The sequence below is a fragment of the Aquarana catesbeiana genome, linkage group LG11 (genome assembly GCF_042186555.1).
Source record: "Aquarana catesbeiana isolate 2022-GZ linkage group LG11, ASM4218655v1, whole genome shotgun sequence".
Classification (NCBI taxonomy): Eukaryota; Metazoa; Chordata; class Amphibia; order Anura; family Ranidae; genus Aquarana; species Aquarana catesbeiana.
The window spans coordinates 85,223,298-85,236,120 of NC_133334.1; positions in this window are offsets into that span (position 1 = coordinate 85,223,298).

Below are 12,823 nucleotides of genomic sequence, written 5' to 3' on the forward strand. Positions count from 1 at the left end.
ACGCTCAGAACGCAGGGATCAGGAGTGCATTTTAGACTCTGAATGCAGAGATCAGGAGTGCGTTTTATGCTCAGAATGCAGGGATCAGGAGTGCATTTTACTCAGAATGCAGGTATCAGGAGTATGTTGCATTCAGAATGCAGGGATCAGGAGTGCATTGCATTCAGAATGCAGGGATCAGGAGTGAGTTGTGCTCAGAATGCAGGGATCTGTAGTGCGCTGCACTCAGAATGCAGGAATCAGGGGGGTGGGGGGTGATGTGAAGGGTGGTAGAGGACACTGCTATGGGGTTGACCCTGCCCATAACAATGTCCTCTGGCCCTTCACATCACCCCCTGCCCCACACACACACACACATAGTGGTGTCTTCTGACCCCCTTTGCCCCATAGCAGCAACCTCTGGTCCCCTTCCCTCCCATAGCCATGTCCTACCTGTTTCCACAGGAGACCGGGAGGCAGCACAGTTCTGGACAGAGGGCAGGAGCTGGCAGAGTCAATTTTCATATTAGCAAGCTGGTGATTGGTTGCTTAGGACCACCCTGTGTCCTAGCAACCAATCACCAGTGGTTTAATGTATAACAGTTCTTTTGGCCTGCTCCTCTTCCTGCCCTCCATCCTGAGCTGCGCTTCCTCCCGTTCTCCGCTGTTCATTGATAACAGTGGCGGAGGAGGCTGGAGGCAGGAGGGAGCAAGAGGACCGGGACACAGAAGGCGCTGCAGAGCCGTGGAGAAGACAGGAGAAAGAGAGAACCGGGACACAGAAGGCGCGGCAGAGCCACAGAAGAGGCAGGAGGGAGAGAGAGGACTGGGACACAGAAGGAGGTGGGAGGGAGAGAGGGGACCGGGACACAGAAGGTGCGGCGGAGCCGCGGAGGAGGTTGGAGGCTGGGAAGAAGTCAAGGGCCGGTGTTCTGCCGAGAAAGTTCCTCTCGGCGGATAAGGACCCCCTTCTACTGCGCAGGCACAGCGAAAATAGCCGAAGCGAAATAGAGAAGAAATCAGCTGTACACGCTTCGGGCACGGCCTCGCTGCGCTCGGCACTTTTTTATTCTCCTTCTAGGTCCACTTGGATGGTGGGGCTTGAACCTGGACCTAGGGCGCAGGCGCCGTGTACAGCTGATTGAAGTCTTTCTTCTTCGGCTATTTTCGGCGGCTCCTAGTCATTCGTACTGCCCAAGCGCAGTGCTTGCGCAATACAGGGGGGTCCTTATCCGCCGAGGGAACTTTCTCGGCAAGACACCAGCACCAAGGAGGCAGGGGTCGGAGGCGCAGGAACCTGTTCACAGTCTACCTGTCACCTGCAGGTGGTCGGCAGGTGGACCGCGATCGACGGGTGCTGACCTCTGCCGCACACTATTCACCTGTGTTATTTTAGGCTGATGTGAATGGATACAGGAAGGTAATGAAAAAGATCAAAAGCGGGAAATTATAGATGATCCTTACTGAATCACCTCATCAACCACCATTTTGTATCAATGTCAGGCTTTTTAGCCATGTCTCCATTTACAGGGTAATTTACAAGGCGATACATGTATTTTACAGAACAAGTGTGGACAAATCTGAAACTTAAACATTTTTAAGAGGGAACTTTTGCAAAGTCAACACCTCAAGATTCAAGGCACTTTGCCAAGGACATTTCCAAACATCAAGGGTTAACAAAGGTACCAACAAGTCATATTTTAGAGAATACATCTGATAAACATGGACGTTTCTATAATACTATTTTATTTGTAATAACCTATGATGTTAAACATTTATCCTACCCTTGATATGTAGAGTATTTAAAACCAATGCAATCTTGGAGAGTTTTAATTGATCCATTGGCTTCTAAGTTGAGCCCCACTTGTGTGTACAGGGTGTGCTTTAATACAAGCTTATCTAATTTGAACCTACTCACAGACAGTGCTGTTATTGGTTCTTCGACAATCCCATTACACACCTGTTTGTTTACGTTCCACCTGACAGCTCAGGGAGCTGTCATTAGTGGCAAGAAGTGCTTCAGGTGTGGACAGATTGGTGGGTATTAATGAAGTGGCAACGAGGATCAGTTTATGTGGCCATAGTTATGTGCGTAGTAAGACTGATTTAGAATTTCAGCTAAGAATCATATTCCTTACATTCCATGTTGAAACTACTTGTGACAGGCTGCGGTGAGACACAGAACTCGCTCACTTACTTCCCCCTTCCATCTCAGACGAAACCGCAAAGGGCAAACTGCAGAAAAACAGAAGTTTTGCATTAGGTTTAAAATATATGTTTTGCAGAACTTGTCTCGTATCTAAAACGTAGGTTGACTTTTAAAAGGTTAAATGTTTGTGTAACGGAAATATTAGCTTGTGACGCAATATACTGAAATTATATGTACACTGTGTAAGCTGTAATTGACACACTTGGCAGCCAGACAAGAGTTGGGTCAGGTGTCCACTTTGGCCAAAGTGAAATAAAACTCCCTTAAATGAGTCCTGTGTCCAGCAAAGTCATTTACCGATATTCTGCCTGCTACTTCATTACCTTTTGATGTCATTAATTGTGATTGAATTGCCAGACGATGTGATTGATGATAGTTTTACAACTTCGCATATTTTTTATTAGAGAATTTGTCAAATGCTTGTGTGTGTTTATTTACCATTGTAATTTGTTTTGTGTTATTGAATAGGGGTACTATTTACATTTACATGAGAGGGTGGCTGGATATATGGGATCCTGCTTATATTAAAGGAGGCTTCCAGATTCTGAGTCCCCTCCCCACCACCACATCCATCAAGCCAAGGTTGTGGGAAAGAGGCCCCATCTTGAGAGCATGTGACTTGGAATGGTTCAGAAATTGAGGGGGCATTTTGGGGGAGGACCCTACGTCATTTTAAAATCAGATATGTAGGGCCTGGTATTGATCTTGGGGAACACCATTTAATTTTTTTGTGTTTTTTCTTTTTTTTTTGCAAGGGCTCCCCTAAAATCCATTCCAGATCTGGGGGGTCTGGCATAAATGTGTGTGTGTGTGTGTGGGGGGGGGGGGGGGTGAGAGGAAGGATCCCATAGCTTTTTAATTAATTATTTATTTATCTTTACAGCCAGCTTCTTTTTTTGTAAAACAGCATGGACCCCCCCCCCAAAATACATACCAGACCCTCATCCTCTTTGATGAGGGTCTAGTATGTATTTTGAGGGATCCACTTGCTTTTTTTAACAAAATGAAGAAAGCTTGCAGGGACATGTAAAATATTGGCAATATTAATGTAATTTTTTTTATTTTGTAAATGTCACTTTTGCTCTAGTTCTTTGCATACTTCCTAGAGAAGCACCACTTCATAGGCAGATATCCTCCAAGCATTTTATTTTGTTAAAGGAATAGAGAATTATTAATCTTACACTGTAAGCAATATTAAAATTGAAAAAAAATATTTCTTTTTGTTTTTTTTTTTTTTTTGCATTTAGTGCATTATTGCTAATCCATCGCCTACTAGTCCTGAGAATGGGAATAATTGAATCATTATCACCCAACAAGCATAAAGCCCAAATGCTTTTCTTTACCATCAGTTTAAGACAGTCCATTAAGGGCGCACGGGTGCCGCCCCCCCTCCCCTATCCATGCATCCCGCCTCCATGCAGGACGCTAGATGTATGAATTCCAACAAGGGGGTTTTAAAGCATCTGATTAGAGCCAGAGGCCCTATTCAAAATAGAGCGGGCTCGGGGCACAGAGCACTGCGCTACAAGCCCACCCATGTGTGTTACAATAGCAACTGAATATTCGCTATTGAAACACTGATCCTCCCGGCCACCTGTGATGGCCGTTGCCTGTGATGCCAGCTGCCCGTGATGCCCACTGCCTGTGATGCCCGCAATGCCCACCACTCGTGATGCCCGCTACCTGTGATGCCTGCCACCTGGGTGAAGCGCTGCCCGCCATAGATGGGGTAAGTGCTGCGGACAAGACCGACTGATCGTCCAGACCGGGGGTGGCTGTGAGGGGGTTAATGGCTGTGGGTGCACTGTTTGCCCCCAAAAATTACCATCAGCCACCACTGCAGCTAAGCAAGACCCACAGGGGGTGTGAAAAAGGAATTATTAAATGCTGGCAAGGTAAAATCTGCCAGTATACAAATAATAGGGAGGGCTGTATTGCATCCCCCACCCCCCTCAGTACACTACTTTACCATTCTGTTTTGTCAATTATATAATTTGCTCAATCTTTTTCTACTGATATGTGTGTATGACTTGAGTGAAACCATTTTTTTTAATTCAGTCTGCGTTTAGCCAGCTAGGGGAGCGGAATGATTCGCCTGTTCTCCGTCACGCCCACCTTGATGTCTCCCTAAAGGAATGCCTTTGGCCGAGTTTGGATGTCCCCATTGGATGTGTCATTTCCTTGGTTCAGTGGATATTGCTGAAGTTGTTCCAGCCCAGAGGAGATGCCTTCTGAGATCCGGGGTTCCTATCTTCATCCAGGAGAGCCATCCATCCGGTTTTCTAAGTTTGTTTGATTCGGTGTCACCAGCATCCGAATCCATCTGCTCCGGTAAGAGTGTTTAATCTCCCTCACTTCAGGATTCACTAGTTGATGAATTACACGTTTGAAGATTCTTTTCACCTTTATTGCACTTATTTACACTGTTTGACTTTATCACATATTTTTTCACATCTACATCATATTGGTTGAATATTTACTAATACTGATTAATATCAGTTTTCATATATGTATTTCATTATATTTGGTTTTAGCGCTTCATTTTTTACATCATTTTTTAAATTATTATTACTATTATTACTTATGTAGCATTGGAGTCCTTGGGGACTGCTGAAAATTACCTGCTCATCTGCACGGCCATGACCAAGTGAACTTTCCAACCCACCTGACACGCTGGGTTCAGACATCCTGTTAATACTATAGAGCAAGAATCAAGCAACTCAGTGGTATAAGATTCTAAAATGTTTTACTTGAACCAAATAGAAAAACGGTTATTTTACAAAGAGAGCAATGCTTAAACAATGAATAATGCTACACAAGGATGCACTATATTCAGATCCGAAGTCATCCTCTAGTGGATGTTCCAGTTAACTACACAAGTGGCCACACTTAGTTAGATGTAATCTAGACAGTCTATTCTATTTTAGTGGAAGAGCTAATCTCCCGCTAGTGTATATATATATATATATATATATATATATATATATATATATATATATATATATATGCCTATATATAGGCTTCCTATGAGTAATGGCGGTAAAGTTCCACATGGCAGGCCTGTTCTTCGCTAGCTAGTTGGAGCTTGTTAACTGTAATCTGACCCAGAGAGGATAGGTGATCATCTATCCTCTCTGGGATTGCATTGTGATGACCTGGCCTGCCTACGGGCTGACCCCCTGACTTGGTTTGGGTTCCTTGCCTCAGCTCTGGGCCGGGCATGTGATGGGGACCCCCTCTCCCACTCCGTTCATCCTCACATGGGCCAGTTCAGTTCTTGGGCTGATCTATACCTGTGTAGAAACCTATAACTCAGAGGAGGTTGGAAGCACATACTACAGACATCACACATAATAAGCAGATTAGACATAGATCGCCTCGACCACACAGTGACCTCTAAGCATGACTAATGGGAAGGACTCCTTAATTCAATGCTGTAGCTCCTTTATGCATCCCATTCCAATCAAGCAATCTTATATGGAAGAAGCTGGATGCCAATCCACTTTGCAGCTCCTGATTTGCCGGCTATGATGGATCTATACCGCTCTATACAATAAGTTTGGTCGTTTCCTCTGGCTGTGTTTTTTTGCTCACCGCTACCTGACATCTGGTAAGCAGGCTCCCTATGCGGTTTGCTGCACGTATTAACCTCTTCACGGATGGGCATTCTTTTGACTGTTACAATATCCACACTTGTTATATTTATTATCTGGTAAGCAGGCTCTCCGTGTGGTGTTGGTGTTTTTACTATCCTCTTCACTGGAAGTTGATCCACATACCCGCATGATTTGCACAAATATTTTGCCAGTATCTTAGAAGTTCTTTGTGTGTTACCTGCTGTTTCCAAGCACCGGGTGTATATGGTTCTCTCACTCTGTGAGTGCCACTTTTTTCTTTTTTATCAAGTTATTTGTCAGTATTATGCTATGTTTCTATATATTTTTTTGGGTTGAATTTTTTTGCGAATCCACGCCAATCTCACAAGTGAAAATTGCAAAATTCCACTGTGGTCGGTTTTCAAAGGCCTGGGCTGGGTTTAAGCCATCTGCTCGATTTGGCTTGCCATCTGGTAAGCATGATATCTATCAGTTGGGATTTTTAATTGTTTGCTTCAACTAACAAGTGATAACCATTGGACAGTCCAGGAGTTTCAGATTTCCTTTCTTGCAGTTGAAATCTTATTAACTTTATATCACAAAGGAGCTTTTTCAAAAAAAAAATTTTTTTTCACAGATTTAATTTTTATTTAATTCAATATGTATATATTAGTTTAATGCGCGGCTTTCCATTTTTATTGTAGCAACATGATCTCCCCAATGCTGTTTCTTCTCTAGTGGGAGGGTTCCCAGCATGTTTAAGAGTGTATCGTTAAACCGCTCTGGCTGTAGATCACCATGAGGGTGATAAGGGGTAGTTCTCAACTTATTTATGTTTAGGAGTTCACACAGTCCGTAGACCAATCTACTCTTGAAGTCCCAGCCTTGATCTGAGTGTAGACGCTTAGGGAGCCCGTAGTGAACAAAGAACTTCTCTACTAAAGTCTTTGCCATTGTGCTGTCTTTTTGATCCCTGGTGGGGAAAGCCTGGGCAAACGGGGTGAAATGATCTGTCACAACCAGGACATTACTCCTCCCACTCAGATCAGGTTCCAAGTACAGGAAATCAATGCACACCAACTTCATAGGTCCCTGACTTCGTAAGTGACCCATTGGGGTGGCCCTGCCTGGTAGAGTCTTCCTCTGGATACACCTGCCGCAAGAGCGACAGTAACTTTCCACCTCAGTCCTCATGTTTGGCCAATAGAATCGGTCCTTGACTAGCTTGAAAGTTCTATCTGGACCTAAATGACAATGGTCATCATGAAGTGCGGTTAGCACAGTCAAGCGATGTTTTTCCGGGAGGAATAGCTGGCTCACACCTTCAGCCTCTTCGGAGGGGCATCTTCGGAGGGGTCTCTTCGATACAGGATCCCCTGTTCTATCTTCATTCTCTCCCCTTCTCTATAAATCACCTTGGCCCCCTCAATGGGACTATCCATCAGTATCAGAGGGTCTTTAGTTGATAGTTATTTAATTATAACGTTTCCTAACAGATCTTCCCGCTGGTCTCTCGTCATGTCCTCCTTAGTCAGCTGAGGCAATTCTTGGCTGCGTACTTGAGTCAGGTTGCAATAATTCGGTTCTCCCCCAGGGGTGAATCCCACTGCTTCAGCTCCTATTGCTCCCCTGTGCTTATACTCCACTCCTTTACTCCACTCCTTTGCACACTGCTTGTACTCCTTCAGGGTGTAACTGAAACCAACTTCTCTGATCCTTATGGGTGAAGTGTGGTCTTCGGGAGAGAGCATCAGCATCTCTATTTCCTACTCCTGGCCGATATTTCAAGCTGAATTGGACCTCAAATAATGCGGCTAGCCACCGATGCCCAGTGGCGTCCAGCTTGGCAGAGGATAGTAAGTAGGGATTGTTATCTGTTTTCACCACAAAGGTGCCTCAATACAAGTAGTCTCGAAGTTTATCCACTACAGCCCACTTGAGGGCCAGGAACTCCAACTTGTGCACCAGGTAATTCTTCTCAGGGGGAGTAAGGCTGAGACTAACATGCCACTAGGCAGAGCTTCCTTTCCGATTCTTGATACAACACTCCCCCAATACCGTCTCTACTGGCATCAACATGTAATTCGTTAGGCTTCGAGGGGTCAGCGTAGGCCAGCACTGGAGCTTTGACCAGGTTCCCCTTCAGCTTCTCAAAGGACCTCTCACACTTCATGGTCCACTGGTCTTGGATAGATTCCTTTGGCCTTCTGCCTCCTCCTTTTTGGGTTTTATGTGGTTCATCTGTTTGCTTCTGTAACATCTCATTCAAGGGCAGAGCAATCTGAGAGAAGTTCTTCACAAACAGTCTGTAGTAAGAACAGAAACCCAAGAACGATCTCAACTCGGTGATGGTGGTGGGCCGAGGCCAAGAAGTGACCGCCTCCAGTTTTTGTGGGTCAGTGGCTTTCCCTTCTGCAGATACCACATGCCCTAAATAGGTGACAGAGGTCTGGTAGAATTGGCACTCCAAGGACAACTTCAGCCCCTCTTCGTGTATTCGCTGGAAAACATTCTCCAATCGGGCCTCATGCTCTTCCAAAGTTCGATCAAACACAATGATGTCATCAAGGTAAACCAGTACTTCTATCAGGTTCATATAACCCACTGTATTTTCCGTCATTCCCTGGAACGTGGCAGGGACCCTGGTCAGTCCCTGAGGCATCCGATTGAACTCAAAGAATCCCAGTGGCTAATAAAGGCAGTCTTCTCTCGGTCTTCTGGGTGCATAGGGATTTGGTAGTACCCACTCTTCATTCAAACACACTGAACCATTTTGCTCCAGACAAGCACTGCAAAGCTTCTTCCATGCGAGGGGTGGTGCATTGATCAGGGATAGTTCTTTGATTCATGGTTCGATAATCGATGCACATTCGTAGAGACCCATGCTATTTTCTCACCACCACGATTGGGGAAGCGTAAGGGCTTCAGGATTCTTTAATCACTCCTGACCTTTTTAGTTCAGCTAGATGTTCCCGAAGGTCTTCCAAATCACATAAGGAGACCCGTCTTGCCCTTTCTCGAAATGGCTTATCTTCATTCAATCAGATGTGATGTTGAACACTCTTAGCACAGCCCACATCAAAGTCATTTTTCCAGAATATCTTCTCCCACCGATCCATCTCAGCTTTGATCCTTTGTTCCCAAACAGGGGGAAGGCTTGGGCAATGAGTAGTGGTGTTTCTTCCATCTCCCATTTGGGCTGTCTCATTCTTCTCTACTGGGGGAGCAGCACTCACTCACTTTCCTGATTAACATTTGAGGCTTTAGGCTGATCATGTGACTAGTGACGTTCCGCACACTAACAGGAACTCGCCCTCCACTCCGGAACAGAGCCTGTGTGGGTATAATTTCTGGAACTAGCTCTAGCCCAACTTCCTCCCCTGTGGGACCAGCTTCTACCACCACATATGGACCCGGTTGGTCCCAGGACAACTTGACAGTGGCTTTGAGACAGGCACTCTCTCCTGGCTGCAGCACCCTTTCTTGAGTGTCCAGTCGCTACAACCTTCCCACTCCTTCAGCGGGTGCCTTCTTTTCTTGCAATACTCTCTGAAATGCTTGCCTCAGCTGAGGATGGATTTTCCCAACAGGGCCACCCTCTACGGCCAAGGGGGCGAGTAGTCTTCTCACTAAGTTGGTATTAGTTCCTATCAGCAAAGAATTTCGGCCGGCTCCAGGCGGTCGAGGGCATACGACGGCTAACGTGTCGAATGTTTCTGGCATTCCAGCTAAAGCAGAGTCAAATATTATCTTGATAGGTTGTAACCATCGTAAGGGCACTTCTGAGTTCCAATTCCCCAAATTTCCAACTTTCAAGTTTACTTAAGGGGGTGTGTTTCAAGTACTTATTATAGAAGTCTTGATACAGCAGCGTTACTTGAGTTCCAGTATCCAACAGTGCTTGTTTATAAATGCCCTCCACTTGGACTTATACTATAGGGGAAGGCCCCACTAAGTTCTTGGGTAGGTTCCCTCCAGGTGCCTCTAAGGCATGTGCCCTAACAGGCCTCCTTGGAGGCGGTGTTTGAGATTTAATTGCTTGTTTAGCGAGGTGTGCATTAATCTCCTGTCCCCTTCTTCCACTTTCTGTGGATTTAATTTTGGGTCGTGCTTGAGCAAAGGCTGGGATGATGGGACCGATGACTTGCGTTCTCCCCTCTTGTTTTTCTTCCAATTTCTTTTCTGGTCCTTGGTGCACAACTTTCCCTTGGGACTCCCAACTAGCTCCTTCATTGAGGTCCCTTAAAGTTTCCCGCTGGCTTGGGGAAGTGGAGTTTCTGGAATGCTCTCAAAAATTCATTAAGGAGTTGGGGGCTGACACCCGTCTTGGGACACTTGGCTCGGAAATGTCTGGCTTCTCCACATCCATAACACCTCCTTTCGGTCCTGAGTACTGTTTTGGTTCGCTTGCACGAGTCCCCTGCTCCTGAACTTTTGCTTGGGTCTCCATTACTCACATTAACGTGTGATACATTTGAGTCTGAGCCTGTGCTACCTGCACCATCAGTTCCATTGGCTCTAGTTCTACAACTGGTTTATGGATGTCAGGGGGAGTTAATCCCTTGGGTTCAGATTTGATTCCACTGTCATCATTGGTAAACTCTATTTCAGCATGAACAGCGCGGGCCACCACTTTCTCTTTGTTTCCAGTAACAGGATTCATATCTCTCGGTCTTTGGCTCTTTTCTTCCAGCAGAGCCTCTTCCTCTCGAACCTCTCTTATTAATTCAGGATAGGTTGGTGCCTCCTGGGTCCTTTTCAGTAACAGCTTCAACACAATAGGATGATTGGGCCGGGCCTCATGTAGCACCCAATCCAGTCGTGCCTGGACAGCGTCTTTGGGATCAAGACTTTTCTTGAGGATGATTTGGTGTAGCATCCGATCTACCCGAGAGATGTATTCGGACAAACTTTCCCCTCTTTGTTGATGGGTGTGGTTGAACATGTACATCAGATCTGCGATGGTCTCAACTCTTCCAAACACAGCACACAAAACCTTGATGTAGTCCATGGCAACACAAATCCTTTTTCCCATCCTTAGGTTGCGGATTACATTGGTTGCTGGGCATCGGAGGCTCTCACTAAGTCACTGTCGTTTCACAGCCTCTGAAGCGCTCCACTCTTCCATAGCCTGTAAAGCTTGACTCATCCAGGTTTCAAACTCATCTTCTCCCAGTGGCGTCGGCAACTGTCCTAAGAAAAATCTAAGCCTCCGATAATTTTGATTAGCATTCCCAGGCCCATTCTTCACCAGGCTATTTACCATATCCGTGAAGAAGGAGAGAGGAGGGGCGCTGGCCCCTTGAGAGTCAGTCCCCATAGACACAGGACTTTTCTCGTGAGCTTTTGTCAGAGGTGGCTTCACACTCCCTCCTTTCTCGCTTCTGAGGGGGAATACCCTTGCCATCAATTCCACCGTTAGGCTGATCTCTTCCTCCTGGAAGCACACTGGCACCTCTACCTGCAATTCTATCAGTGCCCTGACTTAATCCATCTCCGCGGAGACTTCAGTTTCCACCAGGTAAGCCCAGTGTCCTGACACTAAAGCTCTCAGCCACCTTCTGATCTCTCTCTTGGTATCTTCACTCCCCGAGATCTCCAGAATGGTGCTTATGTCGATGGGAGTCCCATAACTTCGACCCCAAGCCACCACGGCCATGGATGCGGCTTCCCACTCAGATTGTGGCTTTGATCTTGGTCGACTGGGGCTTGCTGCAGATAGCATCCCGGACGACCCCCCCAAATGTAGCACGGCCCCCTTGGGGACTGCTGAAAATTACCTGCTCATCTGCACGGCCATGACCAAGTGAACCTTCTAACCCACCTGGCACTCTGGGTTCAGACATCCTGTTAATACTATAGAGCAAGAATAAAGCAACTCAGTGGTATAATAGGTAAAGAAAACTTTTGCGAGCCACAAGGATATATTGCCTCAATAGTGAAGAAAACACCTAGCTGCGGGCGTGAACACGTCTCATATACCGAGCACCACCATGAAGAAAATAAAAATACGCTGCACTAAAAGTGTAAAGGTAAGGGTGCCAAATAATGTGCAAAAAAAAAAATGTTTTCCAATAAAGTAAATTATGTAAACAGAAAAATATATAATGTAGTGTTCCTGCTGCTTAATCTCAATGGTAACATAATCTGATAGTGTTAGGAATCAGTGCAAATATGCATATGAATCAACAAATATAACATCTATGAATCATCAGATATGCATATATAATTAAATAAAAACATAAAGTGCCTTGTGCAGTGGATCTACAGCAATAGATATATGATGTGCAATATACAGTAAAGATGCCAAGTGACCACACATAAGTGAGAGTATAACAATTTTCAAAGTCTATATGCCAAGTGATCCGTGTTCAATAATAAAGGTAATTAAATTGTCCATAAAATCCAACATGCTCCAAAAAATCTGTGCTTTGAAAACCATGCTCCAGTGTGCATCCAGTGACCCCCCAGGGAAAGCCGCTCACCTCAGAGCGGATGACTCAGTTGTGACACTGAGTCAAAACACGCTTTGGAGACCCTCTACGGCTCGGTATATATATCCAGGTACACAGCTCTGGCAGTGGTTCCACAGTAAGGGAAGATGAGAAGAAAAGATTGGATAGTATATTACTGTTTATAAAATTTATTGAAATAAAAACATTCCCCACAATGGGGTACTCACAAGCTCTGGGTGCGTCAGTGCACCAATCTAAACACAGCCTCCAAATAACAAGTGTCAGGCGCGGTGAATTGTGTGTTGCATCACACCAAAAGAGAAAGCTCCGTGCTCCGTCCTGGCCCCTCCCCTACGCGTGTTCGACACGTGTCTTCATCAGGGGGATCATATATCTACTGCTGTAGATCCATTGCACAAGGCACTTTATGTTTTTATTTAATTATATATGCATATCTGATGATTCATAGATGTTATATTTGTTGATTCATATGCATATTTGCACTGATTCCTAACACTATCAGATTATGTTACCATTGAGAGTAAGCAGCAGGAACACTACATTATATATTTTTCTGTTTACAT